This window comes from Canis lupus, chromosome 5 (assembly GCF_048164855.1).
Source record: "Canis lupus baileyi chromosome 5, mCanLup2.hap1, whole genome shotgun sequence".
NCBI classification, from domain to species: domain Eukaryota; kingdom Metazoa; phylum Chordata; class Mammalia; order Carnivora; family Canidae; genus Canis; species Canis lupus.
The window spans coordinates 50,833,781-50,858,104 of NC_132842.1; the positions used below are offsets into that span (position 1 = coordinate 50,833,781).

The 24,324-nt window shown below is 41.1% G+C and overlaps 1 protein-coding gene across 3 annotated transcripts in view; it reads left to right on the plus strand.

Annotated features, from left to right (window-relative positions):
- Positions 1-1,247: 1,247 nt before the first annotated feature.
- Positions 1,248-24,324, plus strand: part of RNF180 (ring finger protein 180) — a 193,086-nt gene continuing 170,009 nt past the window's right edge. For 2 of the 3 annotated variants that reach the window (XM_072826619.1, XM_072826621.1), the window contains exon 1: positions 1,318-1,468. The gene's annotated coding sequence lies outside the window, so the exon portion shown is untranslated. Of the gene's footprint in view, positions 1,267-1,317; positions 1,469-24,324 lie in introns of those variants that run through there. The other variant, XM_072826620.1, reaches the window with a different exon arrangement.

Consider the following 24,324-nt stretch of genomic DNA (forward strand, 5'->3'; position numbering starts at 1 on the left):
AATCTTCATAAATGACCTATATTTTTCCTCCCTGGAATTTATTAAAATCTTTTCTCTGACTCATAGGCTTTGAAATTTCACAGTAAGGCATCTTGGTATAGATCATTTTTGTCCATTGAGCTGAAACCTGGTGTCCTATTGCCCTTCAGTTCTGAGGACTAGGCTCTTGGTTTTCCTCAGTGATTCTTTGTCTTCTATTTGTTGTATTCACTATTAAGGTATTTGACCTTTCCGGCCTAATTGTCCTAGCTAAAACCTGCAGTACAAAGTTGAAAAGAAGTAGAGAGAGAGGACGTTCTTGTCTTATTCTTGACTTTAGGGGAAAGTATTCATTTTTTCACCCTTAAGTATGATCTTAGTCTTGGGCTTTTTATGGATGTCTTTTATCCGGTTGAGGATGTTCCCTTGATTGAATGTTTTATCATGAAAACGTGTTAAATTTTATCGAGTGCTTCTTCTTGATTTACTGAGATGATCCTGTGGCCTTTACCTTTTATTCTAAGAGTAGTTCTTGACTAAACCAACTTGCATTCCTCAGATAAATCCCTCTTGGTCATGTTGTAAAATGTTTCTTCTACGTTGGATTTAGATTGCCAGCTTTTTATGGTGGATTTTTGTATTAATATTCAGAAGGTATATTGGTCTCGTAGTCTTCTTTTTTTTTTTTTTTTTTTTTCTTTTTCTTCTTCTTCTTCTTCTGTTCTTTCTTTGACGTCTCTGGTTTTGTTATCGACTGCCTTGGCTTCTCCGGCGGGAAATCATCACATGCAACCCCGGTCTTGGACAAGAATCCAAATAAGCCACTTCAGCTTATTTGGAAGCAAATGGAGATTTCCAACTCGCAGAACGGCCATACAGTCTTCAGAGGTTCTCCGCTTAGAGCTTCCTTCCCCTTCCTCCAGCCAACTAGTACAACTTAACTTTTCAAGTTTCTGAGCGTATGTATAGTCTTTGGATCATCTCTTTTCCTTGCTTTCATGCCCTGGTGACAGGTCAAGATTTTCCCCAAGGGGCCCCCTCCCCTCCCCGATTAAGCACTTTTGACTCGCCTCGGGCCGTCAGCTCACCTGCCAGGTGTGGCCGGGAGTGGGCTCAGCGGCTCAGGCCGGCGGCGCGGAGAGGCCCGGGCGCCCTGGGCGCGGCCCCGGCAGGTGGCCCCGGGGCGCTGCTCGGGGCGGCCCGGGGCGGGCGCTGGGCGCTGGGCGCTGCTCGGGGCGGCCCGGGGCGGGGCGTCGCCCACGCGCGGCCGGGGCGGAACCCACGGAGGTGAGCGGGCGGGGCGCGCGCGGCGGGAGCGGGACCTGGCGGGGCCCGAGCGCCTGCCGCGGGGCTTGCCTCCTGTCGCTCCCCGGCTCCCCGGACCGGCAGCGCGGCGCCGCGAGTCCCGAGAGCCCCGAGCCCGCAGCCCGCAGCCCGCAGCCCGCAGCCCGGAGCCGGGAGGGGGCGCGGGCCGCGGACGCACACGCAGGTAAGGGCCGGAGGCTCCCTGCGCGGCCGGGCGCGCCTCCCCGCCCGTGGGCCCGCGGCCGCGCTGCTGCTCGCAGGGCTGGGGCTGCAGGAGCGCCGGGCGGGCTGGGGCTGGGGCCCGGGCCCGGGGCTGGGCCGGGGCCGGGGCCTGGGCTGGGGCTGGGGCTGGATGTGCTGGGCTGGGGCTGGGCCGGGGCTGGGCCGTGCTGTGCTGGGACTGGGCTGGGCGGGGGCTGGGCTGGGCTGGGGCTGCCCCTGGGCTGTGCTGGGGGTGCTGGGGCTGGGTCGGGGCTGGGCCGGGGCTGGGCCGGGGCTGAGCCGGGGCTGAAGCTGGACCTGGGCTGGAGCTGGAGCTGGGCCGGGGCTGAGCTAGGGCTGAAGCTGGAGCTGGAGCTGGAGCTGGGCCGGGACTGGGCCGGGGCTGAGCTGGGGCTGAGCTGACGCTGTGCTGGGACTGGGCTGGGGCTGGTGCCGGAGCTGGGCTGGAGCTGGAGCTGGGCTGGAGCTGGGCTGGGGCTGAGCTGAGGCTGTGCTGGGGCTGTGCTGGGGCTGAAGCTGGAGCTGGAGCTGGGCTGGAGCTGGGCTGGGCCAGGGCCGGGCCGGGGCTGGGCCGGGCCGGGGCTGGGCCGGGGCTGGGCTGGGCCAGGGCTGGGCCGGGCCAGGGCTGGGCTGCGCTACGCTGTGCTGGAGTTGAAGCTGTGCTGGACTGTGCTGGAGCTGGGCCGGGCCGGAGCTGGCCAGAGCTGAGCTGAGCTGAGCTGAGCAGGGCTGGGCCAGGCCAGGGCTGGGGCTGGGCTGGGCTGAGCTGGGTTGGGCCAGAGCTGGGCCCGGGATTGGGCCGGAGCCGGAGCTGGACTGAGCTGGGCCGGGGCTGGGCCGGGGCTGCGCCACCCCCTCCCCGCGTCCCAGGCGACGTGGCGGCCGCGGCCTCCCTTTGGCACTTGCAGCCGTGGCCGGAGTCCCCGGGGCGCGACCCGAGAGCCGCCGGGTGGAATTACACCGGGCCTGGAAGGGGAGCCAGGGCCGCGAGGCTCGGGGCCAGGCTGGGGAGGAGCAGGGCCCGGGAGGGCAGGGAGCGGGAGGCGGCGCCGGGGTGGTCGGGTGCCCTCCAGGGGAGGAGGAGCTGAGCCCCGTCCCCGGGGGCTGGTGGGGGCACACACCCCCTTCCGTGGCCCGTTGGCCCTGCACAGAGCCGCTGTCTTTTGTCTGGTCCAGTAGGTATTGGCCTTTCAGCTGCTTCCGTTGCCGCCTTGAATCCGGGGCGTCAGACCCGGGTAGGCCGAGGTTAGAGGTTAGGAGGGTGCTTTGGGGAGGCGGGGGGGGGGGGGGGGGGGCGGGACACCAAGCCCTGTTTAGCATGAACGTGGCCGCATCGGCGTGTCCTCTTCCAGGCAGTACTCAATACTTTGGCAGCATCTGATAGTTTGAGGCCATCCCAGACGGCGTTCATTAGTGAACTTCAAAGGAGAGTTGTGTGGTTAGGTTCCTATTACCCCATTTTATAGACCAGACAGCTGAGGCACCCACGCGGAAACATGATTTTATCACACCTAAGCAGTCAGCCCTTGTGGAGGCTGTGATTAGCACTTGTCTGGTTGAGAGTTATTCTCACTCAGGCTCATCCAAAATGTGGGGCTTACAAGTGCCCGTCAGATACTCTTTATGTCTTTGTAAGTCATTAGGTACTAACACCCCTCATTAAAAAGAGTCGGATCCTTTTAGACTCCTGGACTAGCACCCCTAAAAAGTGATACTGAAAAGACCAGAACCATCTTGTTGTGGAAACCCAAGCACAGCTGCCTGTGGCTGGAGAGACCAACAGTCGAGAGAGGACTTTTGTTTGGAAAGGAATATGAGCTTTATTCAGGAGACCAGCCACCTGGGGGAAAAGGCCAATTCTCAGGCTGCTGCCTGGCCCAGAGATTTTAAAAGGGGTTTTTAATCAGTGAAGGGAGTACAGTGGCCTGTGACATTTCTTGATTACATCCAGACCCGGTAATACCAGCCACAGAGTTATCTTGGTACTTGGAGGCTGTGCAAGAAGATGTGGTTCCTTGGTACCCAGGGTGTTTGTACAAGAGTACTCTCTTCTTTCTGCAGTGGAGGGCAACATTGACAGATGCACAAAGGGAAGTCAGTAAAGTCTTTCATGTGACCTTAAAAATGAAAAAAAAATTTTTTTTTTCTGAAAGATTGCTGGACGAATGAGAAAGTCAAGATGGCTTCAAGCGTACTTGCTGGCCTCTGTGGCCTGGGAAAGTTCTAGTCTCTTACTCCCCGAGGCCAGCAGTCTGCAGATCTCAAAACGAGCAAGTTCTGTTAAAGCTCAAGGGCCTTACATCAGCAAGCAAGGAGTGTGCTAACTTGAAGCAAGTTAACCCTTAAGACCAGCTGGAGTGCTGTTAAAGTTTCAGTTGTCGAATAGGATCAGGAGAGTAGTCCTAAGGCCTAAATTTGCTTGTCAGATCTTGAATAGTCTATATAAATATGATACCAGTGGAGGCCCTCAATGTTTATTTAATAAATAAGTTGATTGGGAGAAGTGGACTCATAGGTGTTCTGGAATATTGAGCAGCAAGTTTTCTTTACTCAAACAGAAGAATCAAACATTTAGGAGAATCGCCATTTTAATAATTTCAGTGAAATTTAACTTGTAATCATGTGCATTGAGGTTGTTGTACTTAATTAACTCACCAGAACCATCAACAGCTCACCAGTTTCACTAGGATTTGCTCTTAAGTTTGTTGACAGATTTTACTGCCCATTTTTCTTTCTCTCTTTTACTTATATATTTAGTTTTTCAAAGTGAAGGTTTTTTTTCTTCTAAAATCAGGTATTTAGGGGCACCTGGATGGCTCAGTGATTGAGCATCTGCCTTTGGCTGTGGCCGTGATCCCCGGATCTTGGGATGGAGTCCTGTGTTGGGCTCCCCGCAGGGAGCCTGCTTCTCTCTCTGCCTGTGTCTTTGTATCTCTCTGGGTCTCTCATGAATAAATAAATAAAATCTTTAAAAATCAGGTATTAAAAAAAAACAAGCATTCTTTTTTTTTTTTTTTTTTTTTGATAAAGTAGACTCCAGTAGGACATTTTTGAGTGTATTTTAAGGTAGACACCAGCCTCTTTAATAAGCATCTGTCATACATCAACTAAGAAGCCTTTCTGGCAAGTATGCAATGAATTAATGATCATTTTATAGATGTCTGTAATATTTTATGACACATCTACCCCGTTTAATGCCTTTTTATCAAGCAGCATAAAGCTAAAACATTTCATTTAAATTTTGCTAAATACATAGCACAAATGTTAGGGCACAACATGCCTAGGCTCAATTATCGACTCATGAAGTAGACACAATTCCTTCCTTACTCTTATCTTCATTCAGCCACCTGAAAAAGTGATAATCTGGCCTTTCTCTTATAAGGGATATTTGGAGAATCATTGAATTAAATACTGTTAACTGTTAAGTAAAGATGCCCTGTTACTGCAAAGTGTGACTACAGAGTCATGAAACCCTGTCCTGCCAGCCCCCCGCCCCCACACCCCGAACATGCTGTTAGTTATTTTTTAATACAGTGGTCATTCCAAATCATCACTGCTGCTAGTCACACTTACTTTGAATCTTTTGAAATTTGTAGTGAATTTACAAGTAACAAAAACATGCTTTTAGGATCGCTTTTATAAATACTGGCTTTTGCTGGTATTCTTTTAATAAAAAAAACTATATAACTCAGCTTGAATTTGTATTTTATTGCTCAGCTTAACAAAATGATTTCTGCATGATTGTGAAACTCATTTTTTCTACCTTCAAGATTTTACCACTATTAAGGCTGTTTAAAAGATTATGTGAAAGGCTATGAAAGTAATTTCCAAAGGGTGATTTAGAAATAGTTTTAAATAATGGCAACATCGTTAGAATGACTTTGCATCCTTCCCAGAGTGACTACTCTGCAGGGCACAAGGCTAAAGTTCTCTATCTGTGTGTATATTTGTACACAGATATATTTATTTCTGTGTGTACATTTGCGGGTTTGTAAAATATTTTAAAACTAATGATTCATATCGTACTCTAACAGTTTATAGTAGTCCACAATAAAATGGAGACATAAAAATATCCATATTAAAATATCTTGTTTTGGGGCACCTGAGTGGCTCAGTCAGTTAAGCATACGACTCTTGGTTTTGGCTCAGGTCATGACCTCAAGGGCCATGAGATGGGGCCCCATCTTGTCCCCCCCAGACCCCGCCCAGCACAGAGTCTGCTTGAGATTCTCTGTCTCTGCTCCTTCCCCTACACTCCAGCACATGCACCTTCTCTTTCAAATAAATCTTTTTAAAAAATACCTTATTTTCGCCCTAGTATATGATAAAACCTGAAGAATCATATTGATGAAAGCTAAGTATTCTTGGTAATCTGTAAATAGCAACCACTTAATTAACAAGGTGTTTTATTGCTTTCTTAGATTTTGAAGCAATCTAAGGAAATGAATGGCAAATCTCTTAGAAAAGCTAGCTAAGGAAATTAAATCCATTGCATATCCTTATCCTGATAGGTTTCTCTGTAGCAAGCAGAAATATTAGAGATGGTTATATTAATAATAGAATTCTGTAATCACTTTATCTGATTAGTTCACTGATGGTTTGATAGCTGGAAAACTTCAGAAAACAATCAGGAGATCATTAGCACACATTTTTAAAGCAGCTTCAAAACATCCTTCATAAAACTGCTGAGATAAGCATGAGATTTATTCTGAATGAGAATCGCTTGACCTATTCAGAAGCCTATTAAAAAAAATTTATCCAAGGGGCCAGAATTGAAGTATGGACACCAGTGTAGGCAGATTTTCATGAATAGGATAGATATGTGTGCCAATAATACAAGGAGTAAATTGAGGACTGTTTACTTAAAGTTTATTTAATAGAGATAGAAATTAAAATGGAAGTGTACTTTTCTGACCATATTCTCCTCGAATTTTTGGTTTTAAGGAAAAAACTATACTTGTATTTTAGAGAATATATAAATTATATAATAAATATTTATAGAACTACACTTGTCTGACTTAAAACCAGCCAAGCTGTATAGTCCTAAATAAAGTTTTCTTCTAGTCAGGCATTATACTGTTTGATCACCAAACAACCATATACTTTCCAACTCAGTATTTTGTCTTCCTTACTCAAAGGAAAATACTTACCATTTTTCTCTACTCTTACTTGACTAATGCTCTCAAAATCCTCTCTCTCCTTTAAGACTTACCTGTAATGCTGCTGTTTTCCACAAAGTTTTCCCTGACTACCTGGTTCTTGTTTTTATTTTATTTTATTTTATTTTATTTTATTTTATTTTATTTTATAAGATTTTATAAGATTTTATAAGATTTTATTTATTTATTCATGAGAGACACAGAGCGAGAGAGAGGCAGACACACAGGCAGAGGGAGAAGCAGGCTTCACGCAGGGAGCCCGAAGTGAGACTTGATCCCGCGTCTCCAGGATCACGCCCTGGGCCAAAGGCGGCCCTAAACCGCTGAGCCACCTGGGCTGCCCTTGTTTTTAGTTTACCATGTAGATTTGTTGGTTACTTTCTGTATTTTTTATTGTTTGATTTACTTTGTCCTTGAACTTGTTCTCTGCCTAGACTTTTCCTCAAAGGCACAAGTCATATCTTAGATATATATTTTTTCCTGAATCATATACAGCAACTAGAAGATCTGATGTTAGCAGGATGTATCAGCTTATAACATTATATCTACAAAATAAATTTATTAATCAGATGCTCAGGTAAAATTTCTTCAGGCTTCATAATTAAAAATTGCTTAGTGTTCTAGTAGAAAATGGATTGCAGTCTCGAAGGGGGTAATGGAGAAGAGTTTAACTTAAAAGTGTGCCTGGATTAAAATCAACCAACGATGGATGGTGAAGCATCCCAGGACTAGCAATGTTGGGGAGCTCTTCTGAAGGGCTAAGAGAAGGGAACCATTCCTAAAACACAAAGAAGGGAGCTATGTGGAAAAGGCTGTCCAGCTACAGCTCTGGCCTCTCTGTGATCAGACAGGGAAGGAGTGGGGAAATAAATACTCTCTTGCAGTCCTCTGATGTCCTGTGGTTTTGTGGGTTTTTTTTTTTTTTTCCTAGTCTGATTTAGTTACTAAGATGCAAGAACACTTTATGAATGATGCATTTCATTTGAACCACTCTCCTCTTTTTTTCCCTGTGATGTTAGCTGGTATGGTATTATTATGAATGCCTTCTCAATTATTTGTTTATCTGATCATATTTTGTGTTTTACCCTTACAGCGTATAGGTAGGGATGTAAAATTATCTGCATGGTCATTGGCAAAACTGTCCCTTTACCATTTCAGTGACGTGATTTATCTGAATCAACCAAAGTTGCTCACTGTTCTCTTGGTGGCATTTCGATAGGTCAGTGACTTTTCAGTCTTAGTGGATCTGGTTCTCAAGACAATGATTCTGATTAAAGCAGGTTTAGGATAAGGCTTGAGCATCTGTTCTTTTATTTGTGTATTTTTTTGAGCATTGGTTCTTTTAAAAAGTATTCATATATTTCAGATACACAATATATAAGAAGCCCTAGCAAAGGTAATCACTTTGACCCAAAGGCTGTGGTTTTGCATTATTAGCACTATAATTAAGGCTCAAATGCAATTCTAAGGTTGATTTATGTACTTTTGAAAGCAAAATAAATATTTTAGATATTTCACCTTGAGAAATGCTTATGATACAGAATGCAAGATATGTGGTTTCCATGTTATTAATAAAAAATTTGAAGTTTAGAAAAATCATAGAACAGTTCAAATAACCAATATAGAGAACAATGCAATGAACACTCATATTCTCATTACTTAGAAAAATTAATATTTCACTATTTTGTCTGATTTTTTTTTAAAGATAAGATTTAAGCCCCTTCAGATTCCTTTTTATGGGCTACCATTATCCTAGACTTGGTGTCTTTTATTTCCATCCTTATTTTTAAATTTAGGCTTACCTAAGCATGTATCTGTAAACAAATATAACATTGTTGCACATACCTTAACAATTCTTTTGTAACTTTTACTATGCTATGTGTGTGTCATTCTAAAATGGGCATATTTCCACAGCTTTTTTCCTTGTTTAACATAATTTGGAATTTTTTTCTAGATAAATGTACCTTTCTTTTGCTTTTATTGCTATGCAGTGTTAAATGGTATCAAAGAACAAACACTTATTTGTCAAATTTATTGATGACCACTTGGTTGTTTCTAGTGTTTTGCTACTGTTGCAAAGTGTTGCTGAAATGAGTGTTCCCATATATATATATATATTTTTTTTATGTACATAAAAACCTATATGTAAAACTATAAATCAGTAGATGCACATTCTCTCTTACCAGATTTTGCCAAATTGCTTTCCAAAATAGTTGTGCCTAGTTGTACTAACACATAGCAGTTTAAGAGATTCCTGATGTTTCTCTGTATTGTTTTTACGTGTGGTATTGTCAGATGTTTAAACTTTCCCCCGTGTAATGGTCATGAAATGGTATTTATTTTAATTTTAATTTTCTCAATTTCTGGTGAAATGGAACACTTTTCATATGGTTGCTAGACATTTGGATTTCCTCTTCTAGAAATAGTGTTCTCCTAGGTTTTGCAGCTTTTTACCTTACTGATATAAATTATTTCCAGATAAGGAAGGTTATAAGTGAAGAAGTAAACATGCCATGTAGTTTAACACTGGAACATCCATAAAATTATTAGTCTTTTAACAAGTTGTACAAAAGTTTCCCAGTTCAAAAGTGGCATCTGAATAGCTGCCTCCAATGTAGTTTTCTCATTTTTCATCGAGTTCCTATGAAGACATAGAATAAAAATGAAAACACAACATAAACAAAAACCCCATAAAACACAAAAGCCAGGAGGAAGTGACCTTAAAAAGCAGGCTGTCCTCTGCTAAGAAGAATTTCTCTACATTAGCACCTTCACTCTGTGCAGTTGATCCTGACCTTGCCTGTTGATACTGACTGCCTGAGGAATACACTGTGTTTCAGTCAATTCCCTCAGGTAGGTAGGTCCTCTACCAACTAGCAAACTGGGAAGACATCCGTCTCAACTTCTCAGATACTGCTCTGAAACTCCTGGGTGTTCGTTCACTTTCTGTGCTCCACGCACATTTCAGCAAGTGCATCAGCAAAATGTAGGCAGTTTGTGATGGGTGCACAGCATTGGGAGATCTGAAACACAACCCTGCTGATACTATATGGCAGCAGGTGCATTTGTACCTGTTTTCATGGGTCCTGTCACTTTCTCTCCCAGGGAAATGGATAAAGGGTAGTACTTGATGCCCCCTCCGAGGAGCAGAATAGAGAACAGGGATCCAGTTTGTGAACACCTGCTAGAGATGGGGAAACCAGAATGAATGCTGTGTGTATTAGCAAGCTCTGGCACCGTAGATCTGAGTAGGTGGGCAGAGGAGTGACCATGGTCATTTTTTTACTTTGTTTCACAGCAAGTCTAGTCAGGTCTTCTTGTGATCGCACTATATAAGAAGAAAAAGAAATAAAGCAACCTAAAATGAAACCTCTGAAACTGTGGAACAAAGGAAGGTTTATTATTAAGAGGGATTGTGATGTAACATTAATTTCAAAGGCTTACTAGGTAGTAGGTGCACGAATACTGTTTTGTATCCAGAGTTCTCTCTCTATGCTTCAAGGGTTCCAGTAATAATGAAATATTAAGCTCTTCTCTTCTTTTGTCAAGCTGATATCTTGGAATACCTCCCAAGGTTTTGTACGAGGAGAAAAAGTGCTGCTGCTGCTTTCTTAAGTACTGGTATTCTCAAAAGAAATTTCATAAACTGAATTAGTTTCGTTAGACAATTTACTAATCACCATTAAACATTTCGTTGTGAAATTATGGCTGTTCAAGACACTGAATCACGAGTAACTGCACAGAATGTAGGATAAATTAGTGCATCACAGGTGCGGAAACATTTAAAGAAGGCAAGCTAAACCATATGTTCTTCAGTAGCCTCTAAGGGTGCCAGTGAAGGGGAAGCCAGAAAAAACAACTAGTGCAGCTTGGCGATTTGGGATTGTCATAAGCCACATCTTCTTGGTTAAAAGCATCGCTGAATTTCAGAAAGGTGCATGCCAAAGGACTGTCCAGGTAGACAAGCATGTAGTTCTATGTAGACAAGCATTTGCTTGCCAGGCAGTGGTAAACTGGATAATAAGTGATAGTCACTTAGGTGTGTCATGATGTGAAGTACACAAGGTCAATGCAAATGTTAAAAGCGAAAAGGTACTAACATCCATCTGGTAAGCTAGGAGTGTGTGCAGTTTTTGTAGACTCTGTTGACTTATTGGACCCTGTTTCATTGTGTGGATGGTCAAAGGAGAATACTTCTGATGCTGCCCAAAAGCTGATCAAGACTGAAAGTAGACCTTGACGCTTCTAACTAGTTACTGTTTCCATGCCTCCCCTTCTGCATTTCTTAACTGTAGTCATGTAAGATGCCAGTGGGGAGGGGGAGCAGGAGTGGGCAGCCAGTGAAGTTTCTGCCTCCACCGTCCCAGTAAATGGCTTAACAGAGAAACCTTTGCCCCATCCCAACTTTGAACTGTCTGTGAGGACTTCAATCCACTTCACTCCTCTCATCCCTATACATCTTAAGACTCAAGAAAATAAGAACTTTGTCCTCACAAAGCGGTGAGAATAGCTGAGGAAGTTACTTAAGTTCTCTAGGCCTCACCTCCCTTATCTATAAAATGAAATGAATAGTTCTTACTGCACAGGAGTGTCCTGATGATTAAAGGAGCTAATGCAATTTAATAAGTACCATACTCAAAAATACTAGCTAGTATTTAAAATAATACCAACTCTTTGACTTCATGTTGTATATGCAGAGATTTTGCTTTAAGAATATCCAGAGCCTATCTCTTTCTGAGCCTTTGCTAATTGAAAAGAGAAAAAATACAACTTTCTGGTGGATTGCTCCAGAGAGGTTATAAATAATTTGAATACATCCAGTAACACCTAGTCATCAAACCACATATGATATCATGAAGCTCAGACTATGTTCTAAGATGGAGCCTCTAAAAAAGTCAATCTCCATAGCAGCTTTATGAGGCTGAGACCAGCTTCCTTTGGTGTGTTGGCCAGAGTTGCCTGGTGATGCCAGTAAATTGTGCCTTGACTTTAAACAAGGGAAGGAAGTGACTGATTGATTGATTGATTGATTGATTTTGGTCTTGCCTTTGCTTACTTGCGTATTCACTCATTTAGTCAACTGACTGGTCCCCAACATGGTGTCAGCACTACAGAACCGTCAAGGAGCTTGCAACTCAGCAGGGAAAACAGACATGGAACAAGTAATTAGAAGTGTGATGAATGTTCTGAAGGAGAACTGGAAAGGTCTTTGATGGAAAATAATATTTTATTATCTCTACCCCTTCAGAAAGGGGTGTTTAAGACTGAGACTTGAAGGATGTGGAGGTGCTCCCTAGAGGCTGGAGGTAAACTTTCCAGGGATCCAGCAATAGGAATAGGATGAGGGAGCCAGTGCAGTGGAGGATCTGAAGAGGCCAGACTGCAGGCCTGTCGAGCAGATTAGGGCAGAGTGTGGGCAGCAGCTGGATCAGCAAAACACTAGGAAGCCTCTGAAAGAAACAGGAGAGTAATGATTTGTTTTGCCTTTTCAACAGACTCTTCCTTCCATGTAGAGAATAAAATGTTTCCGATTTTCATAAAATTTTGGTGACTAGAACCATCATTTCTGGCCTAGAGTTTTTGAGGCCACATATTAACTTACTGTTTATAGAATATATGGGATGAAATGTCTTCCTTTCCCCACAGTTCTTCCTTGCTCTGTTAGAGAGATTCTGTTCCATTCTACCTTTTTTTTTTTTTTAAGATTTGAGAGAGAAAAGAGCATGTGCTAGTAGGGGAGGGGCAGAAGGAGAGGGAGAAGGACAAGCAGACTCCTCACTGAGCACAGAACCCAGTGCTGGGCTCGATCCCAGGACCTTGAAATAATGGTATGAGCAGAAATGAAGAGCCAGACACTTAACTGACTGAGCCACCCAGGCGCCCCTCCATTTTACCTTTTTGAAAGAACTGGCAAGGGAGCTTTTGTCCTCAATCCACCTTAATCCTTTTCCCTCCCCTTCCTTTCAGAATTTTGAAGTTTTCAGAGCAAATTCTAAGAATCACGACTATAACTCTGAGTGACATTGCCAGATAACAGGAATAAGAAGTTTTCCTTGGAATAGTTAACAGAAGAAGAGGCTTCCAGTTATGATAACCTGAAAACCTAGAAGTTGTCTGGAAATGTTCGATTATGTGTCGTGTAGATTCATAGATGAAATTGTAGCAAAGTAAAAGAAAGCGGAGGAGCCAAAAAGAACAAGGGTGCAAAGAGCTTGGAAAGTGGGCACATGAGAGAAACTGTCCTTGCTGTTAGGGTGAGGACACCTAGGCTCACTGACATGGGGGCTTGTTGTTTGTTTTGTTTTGTCCTAGGAGCGTGGGTTTCAATACTCGTAGTCATCCAGAACCCCAGTTGGGGACACATGAGGGCAGGGAATCAGCAGTAGAAACTTCCCAGGAAAGCCAGAACATTCTCAGTATAATGGCTCAGAAAAAAAAAAAAAAAAAAAAAAAAAAACCAACATCATGTTCCACTGACACAGAGAGATTATAGTCAAGTCTACATTGACCTCATCTGTGAGCAGAACATGGAGGAGTCTCATCTAAAAATGCTCTTAGATTTTTTTTTTAATTTATGAAAAATTTCAAACATACACAAAAGTAGAGGAATGGCATAGTGAATCCTCATGTATCTATCAGGCAGCTTCAATAGGTATTATTCTTCCATTCTTCTATTTTCTACATTGTGTAATTTGTTTTTACATTATATAGTTTTCCTGTGAATAGCCAAAGTTAAAATATTTATGTCTAGCCTGAGTACCTTTAAAAAATGTAACAACAGCATTTTATTATCATGTCCACAAAGTTAACCATTTTTTAAATAACATCCAATACCTAATGTGTAATTTTCTTCATTTGTCTGAAAAACATTTTTTTGGAGTTGATTTCTTTGAATCAAAATTCAAACATCAGTTACATATTGCATTTGATTGATATCTGTTTTTTTTTTTAAAGATTTTGTTTATTTATTCATGAGAGACATGGGGAGAGAGAGAAAGGCAGAGACTCAGGCAGAGAGAGAAGTAGGCTCCATGAAGGGAGCCAATGTGGGACTCAATCCCGAGACCCCAGGATTTGGAGTCTGGGCCAAAGGCAGGTGCTAAACCACTGAGCCACCCAGGCATCCCTAACTGATTATCTTATACCTCTTGAGTTTGTCTTCCCTCTTAAGAATTCATTTGTTTGTTGAAAACCCAAGTTATTTGTAGAATTTTCCACATTCTGTATGTGACCAATTGTGTCCTTATGGTGTCATTTAACATGTTCCCTTATTCTTTAGTAAGTAAAATAGTTCTTAGATTTAGGTGCTTACTTGATTTGGTTCTGCTTCTTATTTTTTTTTAAAGAGTGTAGATAGCACTGACTACTTTTGATCACGTCATTATATCGGGAGGCTCATGTTTGGTTGTTGTTGTGGGCTGAAATGTGTCCTTACAAATATATATCTTAAAGAGCTAATTCCCAGTACCTCAGAATGTGACTGTGTTTGGAGATAAAGCCTCAAAAGAGGGGCTTACGTTAGAATGAGGCTGTTTGGGTAGGCCTTTATCCGGTCTTCCCAGTGTCCTAGCAGAGGAAATTTGAATACACAAAGAGGTGTCAGGATGGGTGCCTCCAGAGGAAAGGCCATGTGAGGATATATGAGAAGGCACCCATTTAAAACCCAAAGAGGAAGACCCCAGAAGAAACCAATCCCGGTGGTCCCTTGGTTTTAGACTTCTAGCTTCCAGAACTGTGAGAAAAATTTCTGTTGTTCAAGTCATCCAGTCTATGGTGCTTTGTTATGGTAGCCCTGGCAGATGAGTACAGTTGTCCTCTGTTTGCTTATGATTGTTTAGTTACGATGTTAAGGTTGATCTTTGAGTTCATGTGGTTCAGCCTTGCACATATATTATAAAACGTTCATCATCCTTTTTCCTAATGTTCTTAGTATCTACTGGTGGCCTTTCTCCCCTAAATCTATCATGTTATTAGGGTTTGAGGATGATGATTGTATTAATCATCCTACATTTATTAGCATGATGCCTCCTGAGCTTTTCCCTCATTAACTATTTGGTTACTCTAAAATAGTCTGTATCACGAAGGTGGAGTAAGTGCTTAATTGGATTCTTTCCCTTTTTCCATTTTCAGATTCTCATGTCCCCTAATTGACCTGAGAATCCTTAACTTCATATTTTAGGTCTTGAGTTTATACTAGCAGGCTGAGTCAGGGACCCCCAAACTGAGAAACCTACCTAAAGAATGTTCTTGTGCTGACAACGTCCCTTCAGCACCTGTTCAGTGTGAAGCCGTTTCTCCTTGGGGGGACAGGTCCTCAAACAGCATCCGGGACTTGTCTCATGGTGGAGTTTATATTGGAAGATTATAAAACTCAGGAGGAAATGAGGTGAGAATTAATAGACGTGACTAAGAAGAAATTCAGATCTCCAGAAAGTTAAAGTGAGCCCAGAGGTCAGTATTTGGTTATTTTCCATACTTAAAACCTTGTAGATCTTACCCATTTAGAGGACCATCCCACACTGCAATCTCCTGCTCAGATGCTCTTTACAAGGGCAGTTTTCTTGAATCCAGCTGTGTACTTAATAGTTACATTTGAAAGTCAAATAGGCATCTCAGATTTGATCCGAACTGAACTCATCTGCCCCTCTCTTGCACCTGCAGCCTTTCACATATCGGTTGATGGCAGTTCCATCCTTATAGTCACTCATGCTAAAAAAAATTTGGAGCTATGCTTGATTCTTCTCTTAGACCTTGTATTCAGATCTGTCTGGAAGTCCTGTTTGCTCTATCTACAATAGATATCCAGAATTTGATGCTTCTTTACTACCACCACTGCTACCACTCTGATCACAGTCTTGTCTTTTGGCTAGATTACGGCACCAGTGTTTTTCCATTATAATGGAGTTTATCTGTTAGAAAAGGTAATAGTTTTAATAACCATATTTCTGCTTTATACATAGATTTTTATTTAAAACTTGAGGCGCCTGGGTGGCTCAGACAGTTAAGCATCTGCCTTTGGCTGAGGTCATGATCCTTGGGTCCTGGGTCCACGGGGCGGGGGGGGGGGGGGGGTCCCTGATCAGCAGGGAGTCTGCTTCTCCCTCTCCCTCCCCACTCATGCTTTCTCTCTCTCTCAATTAGATAAAGTCCTTAAGAAAAAAAGAATTTTATCTAAAACTAAATGTTACGCCTTTTTCTGGGGAGCTTACAGCTTATAGGAGGAAACAAATGTATGCATTAGCATAATACTTGGTGGTGCAGTGACTTGAATACTAATCAGAGGCTTAAGTAACACATGAACTATTCAGAGGTAAAGGCTGCTCAGGAAAGAACAAGCAGTAAAATACCAGAAACCCTCTTGGAGGGAAGATGATGGGATAATTAAGTAAAATAAGCAAGCCCAGGGTTTTTGGCTTCTAGGTCAGTGCTTTATCCTTTGGGACATACCTACCTTTTTTCTTTTTTCTTTTTTTCTTTTTGTCTCAGTTATCTAGCAATCTTTAGCAGTAACCTAGTATATAGCTGCCTCTGTGACCAACAAAAAGCCTCTCTGTGTAACCATTCCTTTTGCCCAGAAGAAAAATGGATTTTGAAACCAGGTCAGTGTGCTTACCTTTGCCTCCACTTTGTCATGTGAATCACTTCTTGGTTGTTGATATTTGACCCATCAAAAAGAATATAGCCATCCAATAAAAAAGCATGGCAAGTTAGACAACTACTTAGTACCACCTTTTTTTTTTTTTTTTTTAATTTATGATAGTCACAGAGAGAGAGAGAGAGAGAGAGAGGCAGAGACATAGGCAGAGGGAGAAGCAGGCTCCATGCACCGGGAGCCCGACGTGAGATTCGATCCCGGGGGTCTCCAGGATCGCGCCCTGGGCCAAAGGCAGGCACTAAACCGCTGCGCCACCCAGGGATCCCTTAGTACCACCTTTTGATTAAGACCACGGTTCATATCACATTAACATATTCCACATAGAGTAAATACCTTAGAGCCCTTACTTACCTTCCTAAGAAATCAGTCTGAGAAGCATTTGGGGAAGTAAGACTCCATTTAACCTCAGGATCAATTCTTTATTGAGATGTTTCCCTTTTAGAATCCTGATAATTTTGTGTACTGTCTCCTACCCAGCTGGCTTAGAACCCTCTCACCTTCTCATCTGTCTTCACAGTATTTGTTATTCTTTGTGTTCCCTGACAAAGTAGTAGGGGCTTGGCAAATACTGAGTGGATGAATGAATGAATGAATGAATGAATATCTGTGGCTTCAAAGCACAATTTACAGTTAATCTTAAACAATCCCGTAATTTTATTTTCTTCCTCCTACTGTCTCGTCTTGGTCCAGTCAGGAATATTATTGGCACTTTTATTGAAAATACACTTAGACATATTTTAGATGCCCCTCCCACCGTCCCCAAAATGCACAAGCCTATTCCTTGCAACAAAAATGGCAGACTTATTATACAGTGATTTCTAATATTTACATATGAATACCAATATACACACACCATTTATTTGTAAAGTTTATTTTGTTTTCCTTACGGTTCTGTTCATTCTGTATGTAATTTTACCTTTTCTTAGATTCTCTCCCTAGAAAGTAGCCTGTGATAAATACATGACTATATAGGTCTTATACACTGTTAGTTTCATTCCTCTTTAAAATTAATTTCTTCTTTTTAAAATTTTATTTCTGGGATGCCTGGGTGGCTCAGCAGTTGAGCGTCTGTCTTCAGCTTGGGGCCTGATTCCAGAGTCCCAGGATCGAGTCCCACATGGGCTCCCTGCCAGGAGGCTGCTTCTTCTCCCTCTGTCTGTGTCTCTGCCTCTCTTTCTGTGTTTCTCATAAATAAATAAATAAAATATTTTTTAAAAAATAAAAAATAAAAAAATAAATTTTTGTTTATATTTATATTTTGAGAGAGAGAGAGCACATGCATGAGCAAGAGCAGGAGGATTGGGGGCAGAGAGAGAGGGAGAGAGAGAATCTTCAGCAGGCTCCACGCCCAGCACGGAGCCAATTGTGGGGCTCAACCTCACGACTCTGAGATCACCACCTGAGCTGCAATCAAGAGTCAGATGCTTAACTGACTGAGCCACCCAAGTGCCCCAAATTCATTCGTTCTTTTACCAGAGAATGGTAGCAGTTAAAATGGAAAGAATTAATCAAAATGGAAAAGTTAACAAAATGTACTTCAATGATTTTTTTTTTTTTATTTTTTTTTTTTTACAATTCTCAAAAGTGTCACTTATATTTGATAAACTGCAGTGGCCATTCAAAACTGAATGTCTGAGGTACGTTTGCAAGAGAAAGGGAAAAAGGAGAAATTTAAAAGAATAAAGAGGTAGTGTTGCATTGAAGTATGTAGCTTAAGAAGCTATAGGAGAGGGTAGGAAGTCACTGGTAGCTATTACAGCATCAAATTCCTTTTAGCTTTTCTCCTCGAGGTTGAATATCTTTGCATCATGGCTAAGACTTGAGCATTTCCCAGAGAGGCAGAAGAGAAGATGGGTAAGAGGTAACTAGACGGAGGTTAGGTAGTTTGAACTACTCAATACTTGGTTAGCAACAGAAGCTGGATGCTTTTCAAGTAGGATGTTCCTGGATGTGAATACCATAGTATATGTAGCACTATTTCAATAAAGTTGCTGAAGTCGGTTTTATCGTGTTCCAAACCTGAAATGTATAACATCAACAGCTACTGAAGAAGACTGAGGTCTCTCTTTCTGATTGATCACTTAGATATTTTTAGAATTAATAATTTGCTGGCTCTAATTGCCATTTTAGTCACTGTAGCTACCAAGTCTAGAACTGCAGAATTGACAGTTTAGAAATTCAGTCTCTTATTTGTACTTGTACAGGATCTGAGACCCTTGAGAAAGACTGAAAACTAACAGAAGAGGAATGCTGCATTGCTGCATAAGCTAGCCTTCACTAAATAATGTGTGTTCTAGAAATAGCTGTTGAGCCACATAGGGGATATACACTCCATAGGAATCCAGTCATAGCTGGAGGACCACTTTTAAATTTCTGCTTTAACATAGGGTTGCTTCCTGGGTCCTGATGTGTTACTGTAGAGGTCACAAACAAATGTAGTGACCGTTTACTGCTCTGAACACTAGGTCATTTGTTTATGTAAGTTTTCACTGACAATTGATTGCAGTGTATTAATACTTTCTTCTTTGGCCTTTTATTCTTCTCTGTTCACAACACACATTAGATCAACCATCAGCAAGGGGAGCTGTCATGGCATCAGCATAGAAAATGATACCTGTGCAGGTTACTCTCATTACTACATATGGTGTTCTATCCATGTTCACAATCATGGTTCCAAAGCAAAATAATGGTGGCTCATTTCTGGGGTTACTGTGTCCTATATAACAATAAGATTTCTCTTTCATTAAGAAGATTCTATTCTCTTATATTACAAAAGGAGAATAATCCTCCTCATTTTATGGAGACAGAATGTTCCAAACATTTCCAGCAGACAACCTTTAGGTGACAAACTACGCCTTAGGCTAAAAGCTAAAAATATACCATGAGTCTTTTAAGGAAAAAAAAATCATATACACATATTTAAGTCCCCAGAGGATATGACCAGTGAATTTCTTAACCAGTAGTGGAATATACCTATTTTGCAAGTCATTTTGCCTCTGATTTTAGTAGTCATTCTCTAAAAAATCCTTCCAGACATCAGTATATTTTGATTAACCTTATATATACAGGAAAGTCACATATATAAAAGAAACTCAGCACCTGGGTGGCTCAGTCAGTTAAACATCTGCCTTCAGCTCAGGGCACGATCTCAGGGTCCTGGCATTGAGACCCACATTAGATTCGTGTTTAATGGGAAGTCTGTCCCTCCCTCTGATCATGCTCTGTCTGTCTTTCAAATAAATAAATAAAATCTTAAAAGAAAAACCTTTTCAAATTTCTTTTAATAGTTTCAATTTTTTACTACTGTCATCATTGCAACAGAATAAGACTGTCAGTCCATCTGGATTTATTTATTTTTCTCCAAGGTGTCATTCCTTTATAAGAGCTGATGTCTGTTTAGGTTGTACATTAAAGAGGAATCCTATCTCTTCCGCAGAAAATATACTCCCTTTGGCGTATTTATCTATAGACCTACTGCTTTCAAGCCAGTCTTCAGCAGACAAGAGGAATATAGATCCTTTTTCATTTAGATAACATAATAGTAATATGGTACTGAGTTGACATAGTATTATTGAGACTTGAGGTTGACATCAACCCTTATTGTAGTTTCATTAGCTTTTTCTTAAAAAATAATTTAAAAAAAAAGGTTAGAATATTATTCACTCTGAGATGGTCTGAATTGGCTAAATCAGTTTAGTGTTTTCTCATTTGGTTTGTGTTACTCACACAACATTTTTACCAGTGTTACATCCTTTGGTGCTAATTGTTAAGAAATTCATAAATAATTGATAGGAGATCTCTAAATTCTTTGGCTGTCTGACTTTTTGATATTTCTTTCTTATTCAGTAACATAACTTTTACCTTTTGAGGAATTAAGAACTAAATATTTTTCTCTTGTATGCCATAACTTTTATATGTTCTTTAACAGTAAACACATTAAAACTTGAGCACTCTAATAATGTCAAATTTGAGAAGACTGGCTTGGGTTCTCTAGGTACTGTTATGGATTGAATTGTTTCCCTTCCACCCCATATCCATATGTTGAAGCCCTAACATAACTGTGTTTGGAGGTAGAGACTTTAAGGAGGTAATTAAGGCTAAATGAGGTCATAGCATCAGGCCCTAAACCAGTAGGAATATTGTCCTAATTTCTCCAAAAAGAGATTACCTTTGGATCTCATTAGCCTTCTCTACACATACAAAGAATAGAGATGAGATTATCCCAGCAGAGACACTGCCAGTTTGAACGAAAGGGGATAGAGGAAAGAAAGACTCTTAAATTTATGGGATCCTACAAAATAGGACAAGAGAGCTACCCAGCTGCGAACATCTCTTATCCTTCACAGAAAAGGCAGAATGACTGTGAGGGTAATTGAGAGATCAGCAGGATTGGCACTGCTTGCCCAGGCCCCAAGGACACAGGCCCAGAGGGCAAGGCTATCCCCACCTCTGCAGTTTCATCCAGCCAGACTGTCATTGCTCATAGCCTCGGGGGCAAGACTGCCTCCCACGGCTAAGGGTGCCCGGCTGCCTGTGCAGTGGACAGAACACAAAACCACCACCTTGGTGGTTCCTTAAGGGCCGAGCATTGAGCCCAAGAGAATTGTTGTTGAGCCTTAATATCCAAGAAATTTAACTTGCTAGGTTTTGTACTTCCCTGGGCTTTGGTCTTTTCTTTCAAATTTTTCTCTTTGCATTGATTTTTTTTTTTTTTAACAGCTTAACACATCAGTCCAACAACAAAAAACATTTTTGTATTTTGTGCATAGAACTGTGTCTATCCCCTGACTATCCCACCACTTTATTTTAGAAGCACATTATTTTTCTGGTTTCACAGATTCACACCTGTAGAAGAATTTTGCCCCAGGAATACTTCAAGTGTCACTCATACTTGATTTAGATGCTACTTGAGAATTGGAATTGAATCTGGATTGGGTTAAGATTTTTGGACCTGTTAGGATAGAGTGAATGTGTTTTCCTTGTGAGAAGATTGTGCATTTTGGGCACCAGAAGAAGAAATGTTATGGACTGAACCCTGGTGTCCAACACCCCATCAAATCCATGTGTTCAAATGCTAACCCCCAATATGATAGTATTTGGAGATAGGGCCTTTAAAGATGTAACTAAGGTTGAATGAGGTCATAAGGGTAAGGCCATAATCTAAGAGGACTGGTACCCTTATAAGAATGGGAAGAGGCTCCAGAAATGTACATGCACAGCCAAAAGGCCATGTGAAGATATGGGGGGGAAAAGCAGCTGTCTGGAAGCTAGAAAGAGAAATCCAAATTTCCGGCATCCTGATAGTGGATTTCTAGCCTCCAGACCTGTGAACAAATACATTTCTGTTGTTTAAGCCACCCAGTCTGTGGTATTCTGGTACAGTATCTCAAGTAAACCAAAACAGGTATCATGCTGACAATGTAGACATTTTTCTCATATTTAAAAAAAATATTAAAAAAATAAAATAAAAAATAAAAAAACAATATTTATATCAAATAGCAGAGGGAGAGCTATTTTGAATTATTTAAATAACCAAGGCAAAAGTAAATTGACCTTATTTTGTTAGTACTAATAACTTTGAGTAAATAATGCTATTATTTGATATCAAAATAATTATATGTTTTTAATTAAGGCACTTAATTTTATAGCAGTTATAGCCTTACAAAAAAAATTGATCAGAAAATAAAGAAAGCTCCTATGTATTCCCTCTCCACCTGCAGTTTCTCCTATTGACATCTTTTGTTGATGTGTGCACATGTCATAATTGAACGGATGTTGATATATTATTATTTTTAAAGATTTTATTTATTTATTCATGAGAGACAGAGAGAGAGAGGCAGAGACACAGGCAGAGGGAGAAGCAGGCTCCATGCAGGGAGCCCGACGTGGGACTCGATCCCGGGTCTCCAGGATCACACCCTGGGCTGAAGGCGGCACTAAACCGCTGAGCCACCTGGGCTGCCCAGATAAAATATTTTTAATTAACTTCATTGTTTACATCAGGGTCTGCACTTTGTGTTGTATATAGTTTTATAGATTTTAACACACATATAACGTCATGCATCCACTATTACAATATTCTAAACTGTAGTTTCACTGCCCTAAAATTCTCCTGTGTTCCACTGACTCATCTCTCCCTCCCTCTGCTCAAATATTAGATGAGAATATATAAAGATAATTAAACTACTGGAAGTCACTACTTTAAAATATTCTTTACCATTTTGGTACAAAAATGAGAATATATAGTTCTATGCATGAAGTACAAAAAATTTTTGTTGTTGTCTGATGTGTTAAAAGAAAGTGAGTGTGAAGAGTTTGCACATTGTGAACTCTTATGCTTATGTGAGAGGTCTTTACATTAGATCTTTCTATCTTGACCCGTTCCAATTTGTTCAGGGTTTGGATTACAAAAGGCTTCTTTAGCATTTAACAAATTCTTTGGTGGTGAAAGGGGCTAGGAGCATTTATCCATGTATAAATTGATTTTCGACATCTCAGTTTTATAATGAGAGAGCAACAGGGGCACACTCCTGCATTTTCCGCACTCTCCAATTATTCCCTTGGTAATAGATAGGTAGTCCCCCTCTAAGCAGAGGTAGGAGAACACGTCTTTGATTCCTTGTCCCATTCCCATTGGAATTGCTTGACTTCTACGTATCACAAAAACTGACCTTGTAACCAGGACTAGATGAAAGTTTCCACTGTAGACATTGCTCCATATCAAGCATTCTTCACCACTGTTCTCAAATAGGAGCAACCATGGGATTATATGATAGGGGAGGGGGAAGCACGGACTGACTTTGAAATCACTGCAAGCTTTTCAAGGAATTTTTATATTGAAAGTTGTTACATAGAGAAGAATAAATGAACCATAAGTGTACACCCTGGTGAGTTTTCACAGTGAGTGCATGTACCCATAAATAGGTGCCCAGACTGAGAATCCAATACTACGTTAGAATTAGTACATTTACTAGTACTGCATTATCTTATTTTAAAATGTAACATGGTGTCCCAGCAGATTTCTTTCAGCAGCACGCTATGTCCTTCAAATAAGGGAACAGTGTGGGAAAATATTTTCCATGATTTTATTCTCACCGTATAAACTGGTAAGAAATGTAATTGGGGAGGGTGTCTTTCTGCTCATTAGTAATACTGGGAGTACTGAATGTAAATCAAAAAGTCGAATTTAGGGGTGCCTGGGTAGCTCAGTCTGTTAAGAGTCCACTCTTGATTTTAGCTCAGGTCATGATCTCAGGGTCCTGAGATCAAGCCCTGGGTCAGGCTCGGTGCTCAGGGTGGAGTCAGCTTGGGATTTTCTCTCTCCCTCTTTCTCTGCCCCTCCCCCTGCCCATGAGTTCATGCTCTCTTTCTGTTTCTCTCAAATAAAAAAGTAAATAAGTAAATATCGTCTTAAAAAGTTGAATTTAAACATTATAAACCAAATACATATACCAACATATGAAAATTTTATATACAATACCAAGTAAATGAAAGTGATGTAGTTGAGATGAAAATCAAGAGAATGAGCAACGTGGTAAGAGAACAAAGAAGTGTGTGTGTATGTGTGTGTGTGTGTGTGTGTGTGTGTGAACATGATACAAATGTTTATCCATACATATTCTCCTCAGTATCAAGCAACAAGGAACCTGCTAACCACTGTGACTCATGTAGTCCTAAGAAGATGGAAACTTCTGCAGCCCAAAAAAGAAAAAAATGATGTCATGAAGAGAAATTTAGTTTACTTTTCACTTACTAACTCTTCAGTCCTTAAACCTTTTATTTACTTTCCTTCTACTATGTTAACTAGTAGTTCTGTTATGAAGTTGAATTATATGGTAAATAGTGAGCATCATTGTCTTCTTTTCTTGATTTTCAGGGAATGCTTTTAAAGTTTCATGATCAAGTATTATAATTGCTAAAGTTTTCAATAAACTTGTCAAGTTAAGCATTTCTACAATGCTAAGTATTTTCATTTTTTAATGATGACTAAGTGTGGAATTTTAC